Genomic DNA, 13,896 nt, shown 5'->3' with positions numbered 1-13,896 from the left:
GTTTATTATTTATTCATTTGATTTTGCCACTGTTCACTGAAATAGCCAGTTTCAATAAAACTACTTGTGACATGTCATATTTAGCTTTGACCTTGACTGAACATTTGCTCTCACTTTGCGGAAAAAATATCGGGATATATATCGTATATCGATATTCAGCCTAAATATATCGGGATATGACTTTTGGTCCATATCGCCCAGCCCTATGTTAGGGTCATCATATGGAAAGAATTCAGACATAGTTAATTCTGGGCATGCTGCGGCCTTGGCAGCTGCTTCTCCTCTGGTGTTCTCCTGTGAAAGTTGGTCATTGTTAGTGTGAGCATGACATTTACACACAGCAACCTTTTTTGGGAGCAGAACAGCATCCAGCAGTTGTAAAACAAGAGTGTGATGTGCTATAGGTTTGCCAGATGGTGTTTGAAAATTTCTCTTTTTCCAAATTGTACCAAAATCATGCATAAAGCCAAAAACATATCTACTGTCTGTGCAGATATTCACTGTTTTGTCTGTTGCTAGATTACATGCTTCTATGAGAGTGATTTGGTATCATGTGCAGTTACCACCAATGGTGAAAAGAGTACAAGAAATCTGTTATATTGCTAAAACATTACTCAATTACAAGTAAAAGTACTGGCGTTAGAAATATATTTCAGTAAAAGTACAAAGTATTTGCCTGAAAAACTACTAGAGTATTAGTTACTTTCAACCATTGATGTCACTGTCACCTCTCCAAACTAGGGTTATAAATTTTGTGCATTTTCCAGAACCAATAGTTGAAAGCTTTGACTGATTAATCATTGATAATTTATGAGATACATAACACCATTTATTTTCTAATTTTGTTTTTTTTTTTCTTTTTGAGTCAAAGTTTAAGTTTCCTTATTCAACAAACAGACCCCTAACCCCTGGTTACCACAGCGAAACTAATTACATTTTTTTTTCCTGTGTCAGGGTTGCATGATGCTGATCCATCCACAAACAGTTCAAAATCTGGATTTTGCAAAGTTGTTTCTTGCAAATCTGGTCTGGGGGAACAAACTTCAGTTATTGTAAGAACATAGTTGTATTCTCCGCACATCTCCTAACATGGACCGATGCAAAGAGCTGTATCTTCATGATACCCAAAAATGGAAATACATGGCTCTCAGGCCTCAACGCTGAATTATTAGAGAAGGTTAGAGACTGTATGATCTGTAGGCCTATACTACACATGAACCCATGGTTATCTTACCAGAAATATACCTCAGTTACATTGTATCTTTTCACAGTGATATCAGGGATTTCAAATAGAACAGTGTTATAAAAGAGCAATCTTGCTGCTGAAAGATAAGATGTTTTCTGCTAAAGCAAAACCAATGAAACAACATGTGGAACAAGCAGAGTTTGTTTAGAGTAACCTTAAAAAGTAGGAATTCCTGTAGCTAAAGCATCAAGTTTAGCTGAAAAGTAGGCTACAGGTCTCTGTCTGCCTCTGCCATCCTAGAGTACTGAACACTCTTTGTCTACAGTCTGAGTAAAAGGTCGGTTTGGATCTGGTGACCCAAGAGTTGGAGTCATCAGAGTCTTCCGAAGGACATGTTTTAAGTCAACAAATGTTTATCCTGTATCAGCAGTCCATGTCACTTTACTATGTGCTTCTAGGCCTCACTCATGTGCGATTGCGCTCAGGGGTGCCTCGAGGACAGGAATGAAGGGCCTGCAATAGGAACACAAAAGACATAACTTGTTTCTTTATGATTGGATTTGAAAATGTTTTGAAATGTTTTTACTCTTTTTTGGGAGAGGAATTTGGCCTCAGATATGATCACATGACCCAAAAATGTCACGTGTAGGACAAACTGCAGTTTTGATGAGCTAGCTTTGTGACCTTCTTCAGCCAAATGTTTCAAATATGTCTTTTTCACACTGAACTTGAGTTAAAGCACGAATCATTTAATCATCAACATATTGTAATCGTGCACTTCCTGGTGACAGATTTAATGAGCTCAAACTTTCTTTTGAATTTTTAGCTGATTTTTGTTTTGTTTTAACTGAGAAAATTGGTGTGCATACAGGAGAATTTTCACAGGGAATGATTACACCTGCCCTTAATCACGTGTTAAAGACTGGTGTAATTTTTTTTTTTTTTTGGTTGAGTTGATATTATGGTTGACAGGGCCTTTAATTAGATTTTGGTGTGATCACAATTGGTTGCATGCCTCTGATTAGACCAATATCAGTTTTAGGGATCTTCTGAAAGGCTGGGGTGTTTATGATGTCACATGCTTTATGTAAATAGGCAAATGTGTGTTGTGTGTCTGGTACCAGTTGAACACATCTGAGTATGTAGACAAAAAAGGTAATTTTTGTCAATAAACCTTCAAAACAGGATTATATTGAACATTATGGTCAGATATTGAGTCTCATGATTCCGCTGCGAGTCAATCATCTTTTGAGTTGGATCAGTCTTTGGGTAGTGTTTGGCTCAATGTCCCTTTTTGCCACAATGGAAACAAACATCTGGATCAGCTGTACTTAGACCTCCATAGAACGTCCTTGGAACATAGTCAATGCTGCCATATTTAGATCTTTCTCTCTGTTTTTTTCTCTCCTGCTTTGAGGAGCTTTCAGCATGCACAGCATGTCCTTTTGTCCCATGTTATACATGTTTGTTTTACCATTTGTGAAATGTCAAAACACAGTCAGTTCAGTGGCAAACTTTACACCTCCATCTGATGGTGATGGGAGGTGAGCCAGCCCCTGCTGTCTCCATCACAGGGAAATTCAGGACTTTGAGTACATTTCCCCCATGTTGGATCTCACTGGTGACAGGGAGATAAATGGATTTGAAGATTTTCTGAACTTCAAGTCAATTAAATAAATTTTCAGATTTTCACCAATTAGAATTGTTGAATCGCAGCGCTGAGTGAGTCTGGTCTTGGTCTCAGGCCATCCTTCTCACTCGTTGTAGGAGCCAAATATGTTGGTGAAATATTTCAAAGGCTGACTTGTAGTTCACTGTTTTGAACATAGGGTGTCACTGTACCTTTGTAATGCTCAGGTGTAAAGGTAGCTGGGTTACTGTTGTTGTCAGGACTGCTAAGGCGCAAAATGTTTGTCACGCCGTAGCTGAATGTTTGGTCTTTTCTTTTTTGAAACAACAATGGACATCATTCATGATTGCATGAGGGAAATAAATTATTTTTGCTGCAATGAAGAATGACCTGTGGATTAATTCAAGGAACGGCACAGCGTATGGTTATAAAACAAAGAGTCAAGCGCGTCAGCCAGGTCACTCCAGGTTAAACGTCTCAGGGGCTAAGTAATAGGCTAGCTTCTACACTCGTCTTTGTGGGGAGGTTGAGGCTGAAGGCCTCAGGGTGTGCACTACCACCGTCGACCCCCGAGTCCAGAAACCCTCAGACAAACAATCCCACTTCTGACACCAAATTGTGGTGGAAAATCTGAAAATGAAGACAGACACCATGACCAAAATTGTCTGGTGTTTGATGTGGTGTTTCAATAGAGCTTTGCAAAGGACCAGTACACAGTCACACGGAAAGTGTAAAAGGAACTGATAATGAGTCAAGAATGTAAATCTGTCTTATAGGGTTAGGAGATGAAGGAGGTTGGGTCAGGATGGACCTGAAGTGCTTAGTGGGAGAGTCAGGATGTGATTGTGTTATCAGAAGTTGTTGTTCCAAAGGGAGAACAGCTGTGTGTTCAAGGACAAGTAACCAATTAGTGCCTGACAATACATGAGAAGTAACTCTGAGGAACAACAGTGACCAGTTCAGCATATAATTTTCCCACTATAGCATACATCACATTTGTGACCTGTGGTGAGATTAAATCTCTGGCCCTTTCCTGAGGCTTTCACACACACAATAAAACACAAGGTTATGGAAGAAAAAAACTTTATCCTCTTAAAAAAACAAATAAATCCCCAAAATATAAATGCAAAGAAAAGAAATTATTACTAAAAAAATTAGAATAAATGTGTAAAAAAAACAACAAAAAATTAACTAATGGAGACTAATTCCTAATAGAAAAAACCTTCAGTATTAATTAAAATTTATAAAAGAAGGGAAAAAAGAAGGAAAAGGGGATAGAAAAGCACGTCCTACTGTGTCAGGGTAGCTGTTTGATGAGAAAGAGCAAAAGTCAAATAACTGGTTACTGATAGCTTGGCTTAGGGCTGCGCGGTATACACGGTATGACGGTAGAAACGGTATAAATTGGCCACGGTAGAGATTTGTGCTATGCCATCATACCGTCGATGACGTCATCGCCCCTGCCTCTGTGTGAAAATGGCCGCAAGCACAGTAACGGCGGAGAAGGAGGGGCTGGTAAAAAAAAAAAAACGGTGCTACATCCGTGATTTGGACGTGGTTCGGGTTTAAAAAGTCGGATGTTGAGCAGAAAAATGTCATCTGCAAGATGTGTGTACAAGTCCGGACCCACACGCCGTCCTATACGGACCTGGACCTATAACCAATAAATTATTAATAGATTTTATTTTTTTACGGGACGCTTCTATTTTAACTGGCATACCTTTTCTAGTCTTTCCGCCACTGGTTTAGCTGATCAGGAGACGCACAGACCAGCTGCAGAGAAGCTGCGTGTGGAGGAGACTGTTGTTAATGACGGAGTTTATTACAACAGTCAAAACTAACGTGATGACATTGACACCAACCCTGACACCTGCACCTATAAAATTAAACAACTGTATAAGGAGGCCTATGTAAAACAGGAGAGTCTGTGTTTCTCTGTGAGAAACTTTCAGACCTTCTCACAGCAGAGTGAACAGGTGAGGAAGGGGAGGAGGGCAGACTGATCACTAATCAATCACTGATACCGTCGTCATCTTGGACTGATTAAAAAATAAAAATGACAAAATTGGTGACAAACCAAACCTGGGTGTCCACACAAATAAAGTCTTTGTGTGAAACACTGCAGAGTGTAACATTGTGCTGTTTACAGACAGTCTGCTGTCTGTACTTTGACAGAGACAGAGAGGGTCGTGTCTAGAAGGGAACCCTAGACCCGCAAAAGATCGCGCGAGTTTGATTATTTTAGTAGAAATAACGGAAACAAGAGTTGTGCAAATAAAGACTTACCTTCTAGACACGACTGTAAAAGATGCGCAGCTCCAAAAATAGAAAATCATGTTGTGGTGTCGATGTTTTTAATGTGGCGGGCCGCCATAAATAAAACACTATTCACTGAACCACAGAGAGTCACTGAAACACTGATCACTGACCTGCTGTGATGACAAAAATACTCACATTCTTTACTTTGGTATTTTTTTTACAGATTTTTACAGGATTACAGAACCTTTTCACTGTTTTTGCCATTTGTCTTATAGAAAACCTCTCTTACTTGAAGTACTGTTTACAATATCCACTTTTTTTTTAAGAATTTTTGTATTTCTGAGGCACTATCCTTACTTCTGTTGTTCTTCTGCACAATAAATGCTCAAAAATTACATTATATCTTTGCTGTTGTTGTTTTACAAAACCCATTCAGAAACACTTCCATAAGTTTTACACCGCAACATTTATACCGAGATATATACCATTACCGTGAAGGGATTCAATTTATACGGTGATATGAATTTTGGGTCATACCGCCCAGCCCTAGCTTGGCTCCATCTGCTGGACAAAAAGAGTCACTGCACGGCCTATCAAGTGAACGGTCAAACAATTCAGCAGCACGTGGAGAGTCAGTTTACAGCCTCTACAAAGCCTCTAAAGCAATAGTAAAATAAAATATCATAATTATTTTCTAAAAGAGAGTCACAAAAGATGAAAATAGTCCAGAGAAGTTGAATTTTGGAGCCATATGGCTCACAGAATAAAGAAAAAATGTCTTTATAACTTCGGCTATTGTGCTGTTTCACCTCCTTTGTGGCAGTCCTTTCACCTTGCTGGGGGACGCAGCTTGCACCGGCTCAGGTCTTCACTTACACCAGACCATTCTGAAATACAGAGAAAAGGCCTGGTGTCAATGTAATAAACCCAAATAATATCGAAAGGAAGGCATTCAGAACCAAAAATTAGAGCAAAACTGTCCTCAAAATCACTATTAACAATAATAAAAATAATAACAATATTGACGGTGAAATACACCTCAAGTAATGAAACAAACCTTAACTACCAACTCTCAGGAACGGTCAGAAGGTCACATTGCTTCAAAAACTGCTCATTCTTACAAAAGAGGATGGACCCCTGAAGGAATTTAGGGTCGAGTTAAATAGGATACTAGAGATACTAGAAAAGCAATTTCTAAAGAAATTACCGCTGTGAATGCAACAAGCTGAAGCCAAGCTGCAATGCTGCATTGGCTTGCTGCAACAATATGCCTGACGCCACACTGAACAGCTGCGTGAATGATATAAGAAGGTTTGAATTATGTATAATATTTGAATATTAGTTAGAAAGGCTGACACCACACTGAATAGCTGCCTTTTTAAGGTAATATTTGAATTAGGTAGAATATTTGGATTTTTGTTAAAAAGCTGATGCCACACTGATAGCTGCCTCGAAAATATAATTTTTGAATTATGTAGAATATTTGAATATTACTTAAAAACCTGACGCAACACTGAATACCTGCCATGTAAATATAATATTTGAATTATGTAGAATATTTGAATGTTTGTTAGAAAGCTGACCCCACATTCAATAGCTGCCTTTATAATATCACAATGTTTGAATTCTGCTTCTGCTACAAACTGCTTATTTGGTCGAGCCATTCTGAAACAACAGAAACACACACACTAATGTTTTTATAAAGCAGTATAACATTAATTTAGTGCAATAATGAACACTCAATAGCTACCTTTATGATATAATAATGTTTGAATTATGTACAACATTTGACTGTCTGTTGCTTAAGAATTTAAAAAACAATGACTGTTATGATACAATACAGGATGATACAGGAAACAATAACATGCAAAATTTTTAAATTGTATTCACACTAATACCACAATGTAAAAATACCTAAGTAAAGAATCTGAGTATTTTTTTCCATCACAGCAGGTCAGTGATCAGTGTTTCAGTGAATAGTGTTTTATTTATGGCAGCCCGCCACATTAAAAACATCAACACCACGATATGATATTCTATTTTTGGAGCTGCGCACCTTTTTCGGTCGTGTCTAGAAGCTCTACCTCTTTATTTGCACAATTCTCGCAAGATTTGTGTTCGTTATTTCTACTAAAATAATCAAACTTGCACGATCTTTCGCAGGTCTAGGGTTCCCTTCTAGACACGACCCTCTCTGTCTCTCTGTCAAACTAATGACAGCAGACTGTCTGTAAACAGCATAATGTTACACTCTGCAGTGTTTCACACAAAGACTTTATTTGTGTGGACACCCAGGTTTGGTTTGTCACCAATTTTGTCATTTTTATTTTTTAATCAGTCCAAGATGACGACGGTATCAGTGATTGATTAGTGATCAATGTGCCCTCCTCCCTCCCTCACCTGTTCACTCTGCTGTGAGAAGATCTCAAAGTTTCTCACAGAGAAACACAGACTCTCCCGTTTTATGTATAGGCCTCCTTATACGGTTGTTTAATATTATAAGTGCATCTGGTTGGTGTCGATGTCATTAACCATCACGTTAGTTTTGACTGTTGTAATAAACTTTGTCATTAACAACAGTCTCCTCCACACGCGGCTTCTCTGCAATTGGTCTGTGCGTTTCCTGATCAGCTAAACCAGCGTCGGAAAGACTAGAATAGTTGCGCCAGTTAAAATAGAAGCGTCCTGTCAAAATTTAAAATCTATTAAGAATTTATTGGTTATAGGTCCATGTCCATATAGGACGGCGTGTGGGTCAGGACTCGGACCTCGGTCCGCCTGTTAGGGACCCCTGCTATATAGGATACTTACAGATGGTCTGGGTCCATCTGAAGATTAGCAATGAATGTTGAGTAAAAAGCACATAGCTGCACTGCCTTTTCCTGTCCCTGAGAGGAGAGGAGAGGAGAGGAGAGGAGAGGAGAGGAGAGGAGAGGAGAGGAGAGGAGAGGAGAGGAGAGGAGAGGAGAGGAGAGGAGAGGAGAGGAGACTTTAGCGCCATGTCTGGAAATCAGCAGTTTTCAGAGTCATGGTGTAACACTATAGTGTTCATGACTGACAGAAAAACACAGTCACATACCAGGTACAGGTCAGGTATATTTGTCGTAGCCTCTCAGTGTGGCTTAGCTGTGCAAAGCACACTCAAGTGTTGCTGTCAGTACCGCACTGCTTCGTTGACATGTGTCCTACTTCACATTTGGTCAAGACATATAGCTGCACTACCTGTTCCTGTCCCTCGGTCCATGTGGCTCTGGTTATGTGACGAGAGGAGAGGACACTATAAGACTGATGATGTAGACGGCCAACACAAACAACCCACAGTTATTTGTTGTCTGGAAATCAACAGTTTGCAGAGTCATGCTGTAACACTACAGTGTTTATGACTGAAAGAAAAACACAGTCGCATACGAGGTACAGGTCAGGCAGTTGTCAGGTGTATTCGTCGTAGCCTCTCAGTGTGGCTTAGCTGTGCAAAGCACGGTCAAATGTTGCTGGAGCCCTCCTTGATTTATGTTTGTTGTTCATGAGTGTCAGAGCAAAACAGAAGGAGCAGTGACTGAACCTTTAAATGTTTTCACATTATAACTATTGCTCATACTAATGGTATGCACAATCTATGAACTGTAAAGTTGACTTACAGCATGTTTGACTCCAGCTCAAGATGACTGCTGATGTTGCTTGTTGCTTCATTGACATGTGTCCAACTTCACATCTTGTCAGAGCCTTGTGAGAGGAAGAGAAAAATGTTACACCATTGATGCATATAAAAAATCACAATACAGACAGTGTACATTACATGCTTATATACCACTAATACACAATAAAAAAGAGACACATATCATGCATGGGAGGAGGCTGTTCTTATTTACCTGGCACAGGTCGATTTATAGAGCAGATAGTAGTGGTGTGATCCTGTGAGTTTTGTCTCTCCATCTCTGGAACATGTTTGTTTCCTGTTAAGAACAAGCGCACAAACACAGATCAACACTCATTTACATGTTTACCTCTGCAAATGAAAATAATAAAAAAAAAATTTCAAGATGTTGTAAGTTATGTATGTTAATTATTTCATGTTTATAGATCAGTGGAAGAGAGAGAGATGACATTAACCAATGATGTACGTGGTCAGAATTTACTGTGTCCATAAGTATTACTATAAGTTATTGGCAGCATTCAAAGAATCAAAGAAAACAAACATAGTTACCCACCAGGTCCAGGTCATGCTCCAGGTCAAAAAATGGTGAAGCAGTGGCCTCTTGGTGTGCCGACTCCCACTCCCAGGTACATGGATGCTTTAGGTTAGCGGTGAGGACAGCAGTGGCGGGTTGCTGGATTCCATCTCCTCATGCACTGTGCTAAGACCAGGGGTGTATTCTAGGTTTAGTGAAAAATCTCAGTTAGTTAATCTTGACATAAGTAAAACTCTGGATTACGAGTGGGTCATTTACAATGGAAACTATTTATTTTCTAGGTGGACCTTGTTCAGGTGGCTAAAATATGTTTTGTTACTGACCTTGTCCACAGTAGTACACTGCTATCTTCCCTAATGGTGCTCCTCTCTGCTTGTCCCAATTGGGGGTGTGCTGTCTCAAATTCACTGTACTTAATACACTGACTATAGATAAGGTCCTCACATAACCCCACTTCAAATAAACTGAATGATCCCTTTAAAAGCTATTAAAATTGTTTTAAAGGCACTTGGCTTTTTTGTTTACCAACAAATAGTATATCAACATGTTTTGTGAGAAAATGCAGTTTAAGCCTCCCGACCTAAACAGTGGGCCCTGAGAACCAGGGTTGGGGAACACTGGCATACACCACATTTGTGACCTGCGGTGAGATTAAATCTCTAATTGGATGGCCCTTTCCTGAGGCTCCGTTAAAAATAAAAAGTAAATGGTTGAGCAGCCATGGATCGTCACCTGACCTCTTCTTATCCAGTGCTGTATGCACCAATAATTATTCAGCACACCTATATCTCAGGTGAGGTGATAATATCTAGAAGATATCAAATTGAGAAGAGGTCAGGATAACGATCCAAAATCACACACACAATAAAACCTTTATGGGGGGTTATGGAAGAAAAAAACTGTATCCTCTTAAAAAAAACAAATAAATCCCTAAAATATAAATGCAAAGAAAAGAAATTATTATTTAAAAAAAAATAGAATAAATGTAAAATAAATAAATAAATAAATAATGGAGACTAAGTCCTAATTGAAAAAAACCTTCAGTATTAAATAAAATTTATAAAAGAAGGAAAAAAAAAAAAAGAAAAAAAAAGCACGTCCTACTGTGTCAGGGTAGCTGTTTGATGAGAAAGAGCAAAAGTCAAATAACTGGTTACTGATAACTTGGCTCCATCTGCTGGACAAAAAGAGTCTCTGCACGGCCTATCAAGTCAACGGTCAAACAATTCAGCAGCACATGGAGAGTCAGTTTACAGCCTCTACAAAGCCTCTAAAGCAATAGTAAAATAAAATATCATAATTATTTTCTAAAAGAGAGTCACAAAAGATGAAAATAGTCCAGAGAAGTTGAATTCTGGAGCCATATGGCTCACAGAATAAAGAAAAAATGTCTTTATAACTTCGGCTATTGTGCTGTTTCACCTCCTTTGTGGCAGTCCTTTCACCTTGCTGGGGGACGCAGCTTGCACCGGCTCAGGTCTTCACTTACACCAGACCATTCTGAAATACAGAGAAAAGGCCTGGTGTCAATGTAATAAACCCAAATAATATCGAAAGGAAGGCATTCAGAACCAAAAATTAGAGCAAAACTGTCTTCAAAATCACTATTAACAATAATAAAAATAATAACAATATTGACGGTGAAATACACCTCAAGTAATGAAACAAACCTTAACTACCAACTCTCAGGAAAGGTCAGAAGGTCACATTGCTTCAAAAACTGCTCATTCTTACAAAAGAGAATGGACCCCTGAAGGAATTTAGGGTCGAGTTAAATAGGATACTAGAGATACTAGAAAAGCAATTTCTAAAGAAATTACCGCTGTGAATGCAACAAGCTGAAGCCAAGCTGCAATGCTGCATTGGCTTGCTGCAACAATATGCCTGACGCCACACTGAACAGCTGCGTGAATGATATAAGAAGGTTTGAATTATGTATAATATTTGAATATTAGTTAGAAAGGCTGACACCACACTGAATAGCTACCTTTAAAATATAATAAAGTTTGAATTATGTGGAATTTTTGAATGTTTGTAGAATGACTGATACCACACTGAATAGCTGCCTTTTTAAGGTAATATTTGAATTAGGTAGAATATTTGGATTTTTGTTAAAAAGCTGATGCCACACTGATAGCTGCCTCGAAAATATAATTTTTGAATTATGTAGAATATTTGAATATTACTTAAAAACCTGACGCAACACTGAATACCTGCCATGTAAATATAATATTTGAATTATGTAGAATATTTGAATGTTTGTTAGAAAGCTGACCCCACACTCAATAGCTGCCTTTATAATATCACAATGTTTGAATTCTGCTTCTGCTACAAACTGCTTATTTGGTCGAGCCATTCTGAAACAACAGAAACACACACACTAATGTTTTTATAAAGCAGTATAACATTAATTTAGTGCAATAATGAACACTCAATAGCTACCTTTATGATATAATAATGTTTGAATTATGTACAACATTTGACTGTCTGTTGCTTAAGAATTTAAAAAACAATGACTGTTATGATACAATACAGGATGATACAGGAAACAATAACATGCAAAATTTTTAAATTGTATTCACACTAATACCACAATGTAAAAATACCTAAGTAAAGAATCTGAGTATTTTTTTCCATCACAGCAGGTCAGTGATCAGTGTTTCAGTGAATAGTGTTTTATTTATGGCAGCCCGCCACATTAAAAACATCAACACCACGATATGATTTTCTATTTTTGGAGCTGCGCACCTTTTTCGGTCGTGTCTAGAAGCTCTAACTCTTTATTTGCACAATTCTCGCAAGATTTGTGTTCGTTATTTCTACTAAAATAATCAAACTTGCACGATCTTTCGTAGGTCTAGGGTTCCCTTCTAGACACGACCCTCTCTGTCTCTCTGTCAAACTAATGACAGCAGACTGTCTGTAAACAGCATGATGTTACACTCTGCAGTGTTTCACACAAAGACCTGTTCACTCTGCTGTGAGAAGATCTCAAAGTTTCTCACAGAGAAACACAGACTCTCCCATTTTACGTATAGGCCTCCTTATACGGTTGTTTAATTTTATAAGTGCATCTGGTTGGTGTCGATGAGGAGAGGAGAGGAGAGGAGAGGAGAGGAGAGGAGAGGAGAGGAGAGGAGAGGAGAGGAGAGGAGAGGAGAGGAGAGGAGAGGAAACTTTAGCGCCATGTCTGGAAATCAGCAGTTTTCAGAGTCAAGACATATAGCTGCACTACCTGTTCCTGTCCCTCGGATATAAAAAAGCACAATACAGACAGTGTACATTACATGCTTATATACCACTAATACACAATAAAAAAGAGACACATATCATGCATGGGAGAAGGCTGTTCTTATTTACCTGGCACAGGTGGATTTATAGAGCAGATAGTAGTGGTGTGTTCCTGTGAGTTTTGTCTCTCCATCTCTGGAACATGTTTGTTTCCTGTTAAGAACAAGTGCACAAACACAGATCAACACTCATTTACATGTTTACCTCTGCAAATGAAAATAATAAAAAAAAAAAATCAAGATGCTGTAAGTTATGTATGTTAATTATTTCATGTTTATAGATCAGTGGAAGAGAGAGATGACATTAACCAATGATGTACGTGGTCAAAATTTACTGTGTCCATAAGTATAACTATAAGTTATTGGCAGCATTCAAAGAATCAAAGAAAACAAACATAGTTACCCACCAGGTCCAGGTCGTGCTCCAGGTCAAATAATGGTGAAGCAGTGGCCTCTTGGTGTGCCGACTCCCACTCCCAGGTACATGGATGCTTTAGGTTAGCGGTGAGGACAGCAGTGGCGGATTGCTGGACTCCATCTCCTCATGCACTGTGCTAAGACCAGGGGTGTATTCTAGGTTTAGTGAAAAATCTCAGTTAGTTAATCTTGACATAAGTAAAACTCTGGATTACCAGTGGGCCATTTACAATGGAAAATAATTATTTTCTAGGTGGACCTTGTTCAGGTGGCTTAAATATGTTTTGTTACTGACCTTGTCCACAGTAATACACTGCTAGCTTCCCTAATGGTGCTCCTCTCTGCTTGTCCCAATTGGGGGTGTGCTGTCTCAAATTCACTGTACTTAATACACTGACTATAGATAAGGTCCTCACATAACCCCACTTCAAATAAGCTGAATGATCCCTTTAAAAGCTATTAAAATTGTTTTAAAGGCACTTGGCTTTTTTGTTTACCAACAAATAGTATATCATCATTTTGTGAGAAAATGCAGTTTAAGCCTCCCGACCTTAACATGGCATTAGACTAACTTATGCAACTTCAACAAAGCATGACATTAGGACTAACTTCTGCAACTTCAAGAAAGCAGACTGACATAAAAGAAACATTTACACTTTTTAGGTCTGCCTTTATTTACTTCAACTGCAGTGGGATGAATTTATTACAGTAAAACAATTAAATTTCTTAAAGGGATGCTTCAGCATCATGTTCACTGTAAATGCTGTAGTGTAAGTGTCATTCAGTGTGCCTGATGTACAATTCACATAGGCATCACTAACTATAGCCAGAAATTTTGCACAAAACTTTGAGTGTGCCTTATGCTCACTGCCAACTAGTATTTCCACCATACTGCCAGCAGTAATAATAGCACTAAATGTATCA

At 38.5% G+C, this 13,896-nt stretch overlaps 1 long non-coding RNA gene across 1 annotated transcript; it reads right to left on the bottom strand.

The window, feature by feature from the left end:
* Positions 1-5,738: 5,738 nt before the first annotated feature.
* On the bottom strand, positions 5,739-13,235 carry LOC146304287 (uncharacterized). Its single transcript, XR_014769459.1, has 3 exons — positions 12,963-13,235; positions 8,714-8,798; positions 5,739-5,962 (listed from the first exon to the last, which is right to left on the bottom strand). It is a non-coding gene; the product is annotated as an uncharacterized LOC146304287 (long non-coding RNA).
* Positions 13,236-13,896: the final 661 nt, after the last annotated feature.

Source organism: Lutjanus erythropterus, unplaced genomic scaffold (assembly GCF_056507025.1).
Source record: "Lutjanus erythropterus isolate fLutEry1 unplaced genomic scaffold, fLutEry1.hap2 Scaffold_158, whole genome shotgun sequence".
Lineage (NCBI taxonomy): Eukaryota > Metazoa > Chordata > Actinopteri > Lutjaniformes > Lutjanidae > Lutjanus > Lutjanus erythropterus.
This window is presented reverse-complemented; position numbering and strand designations above follow the sequence as displayed.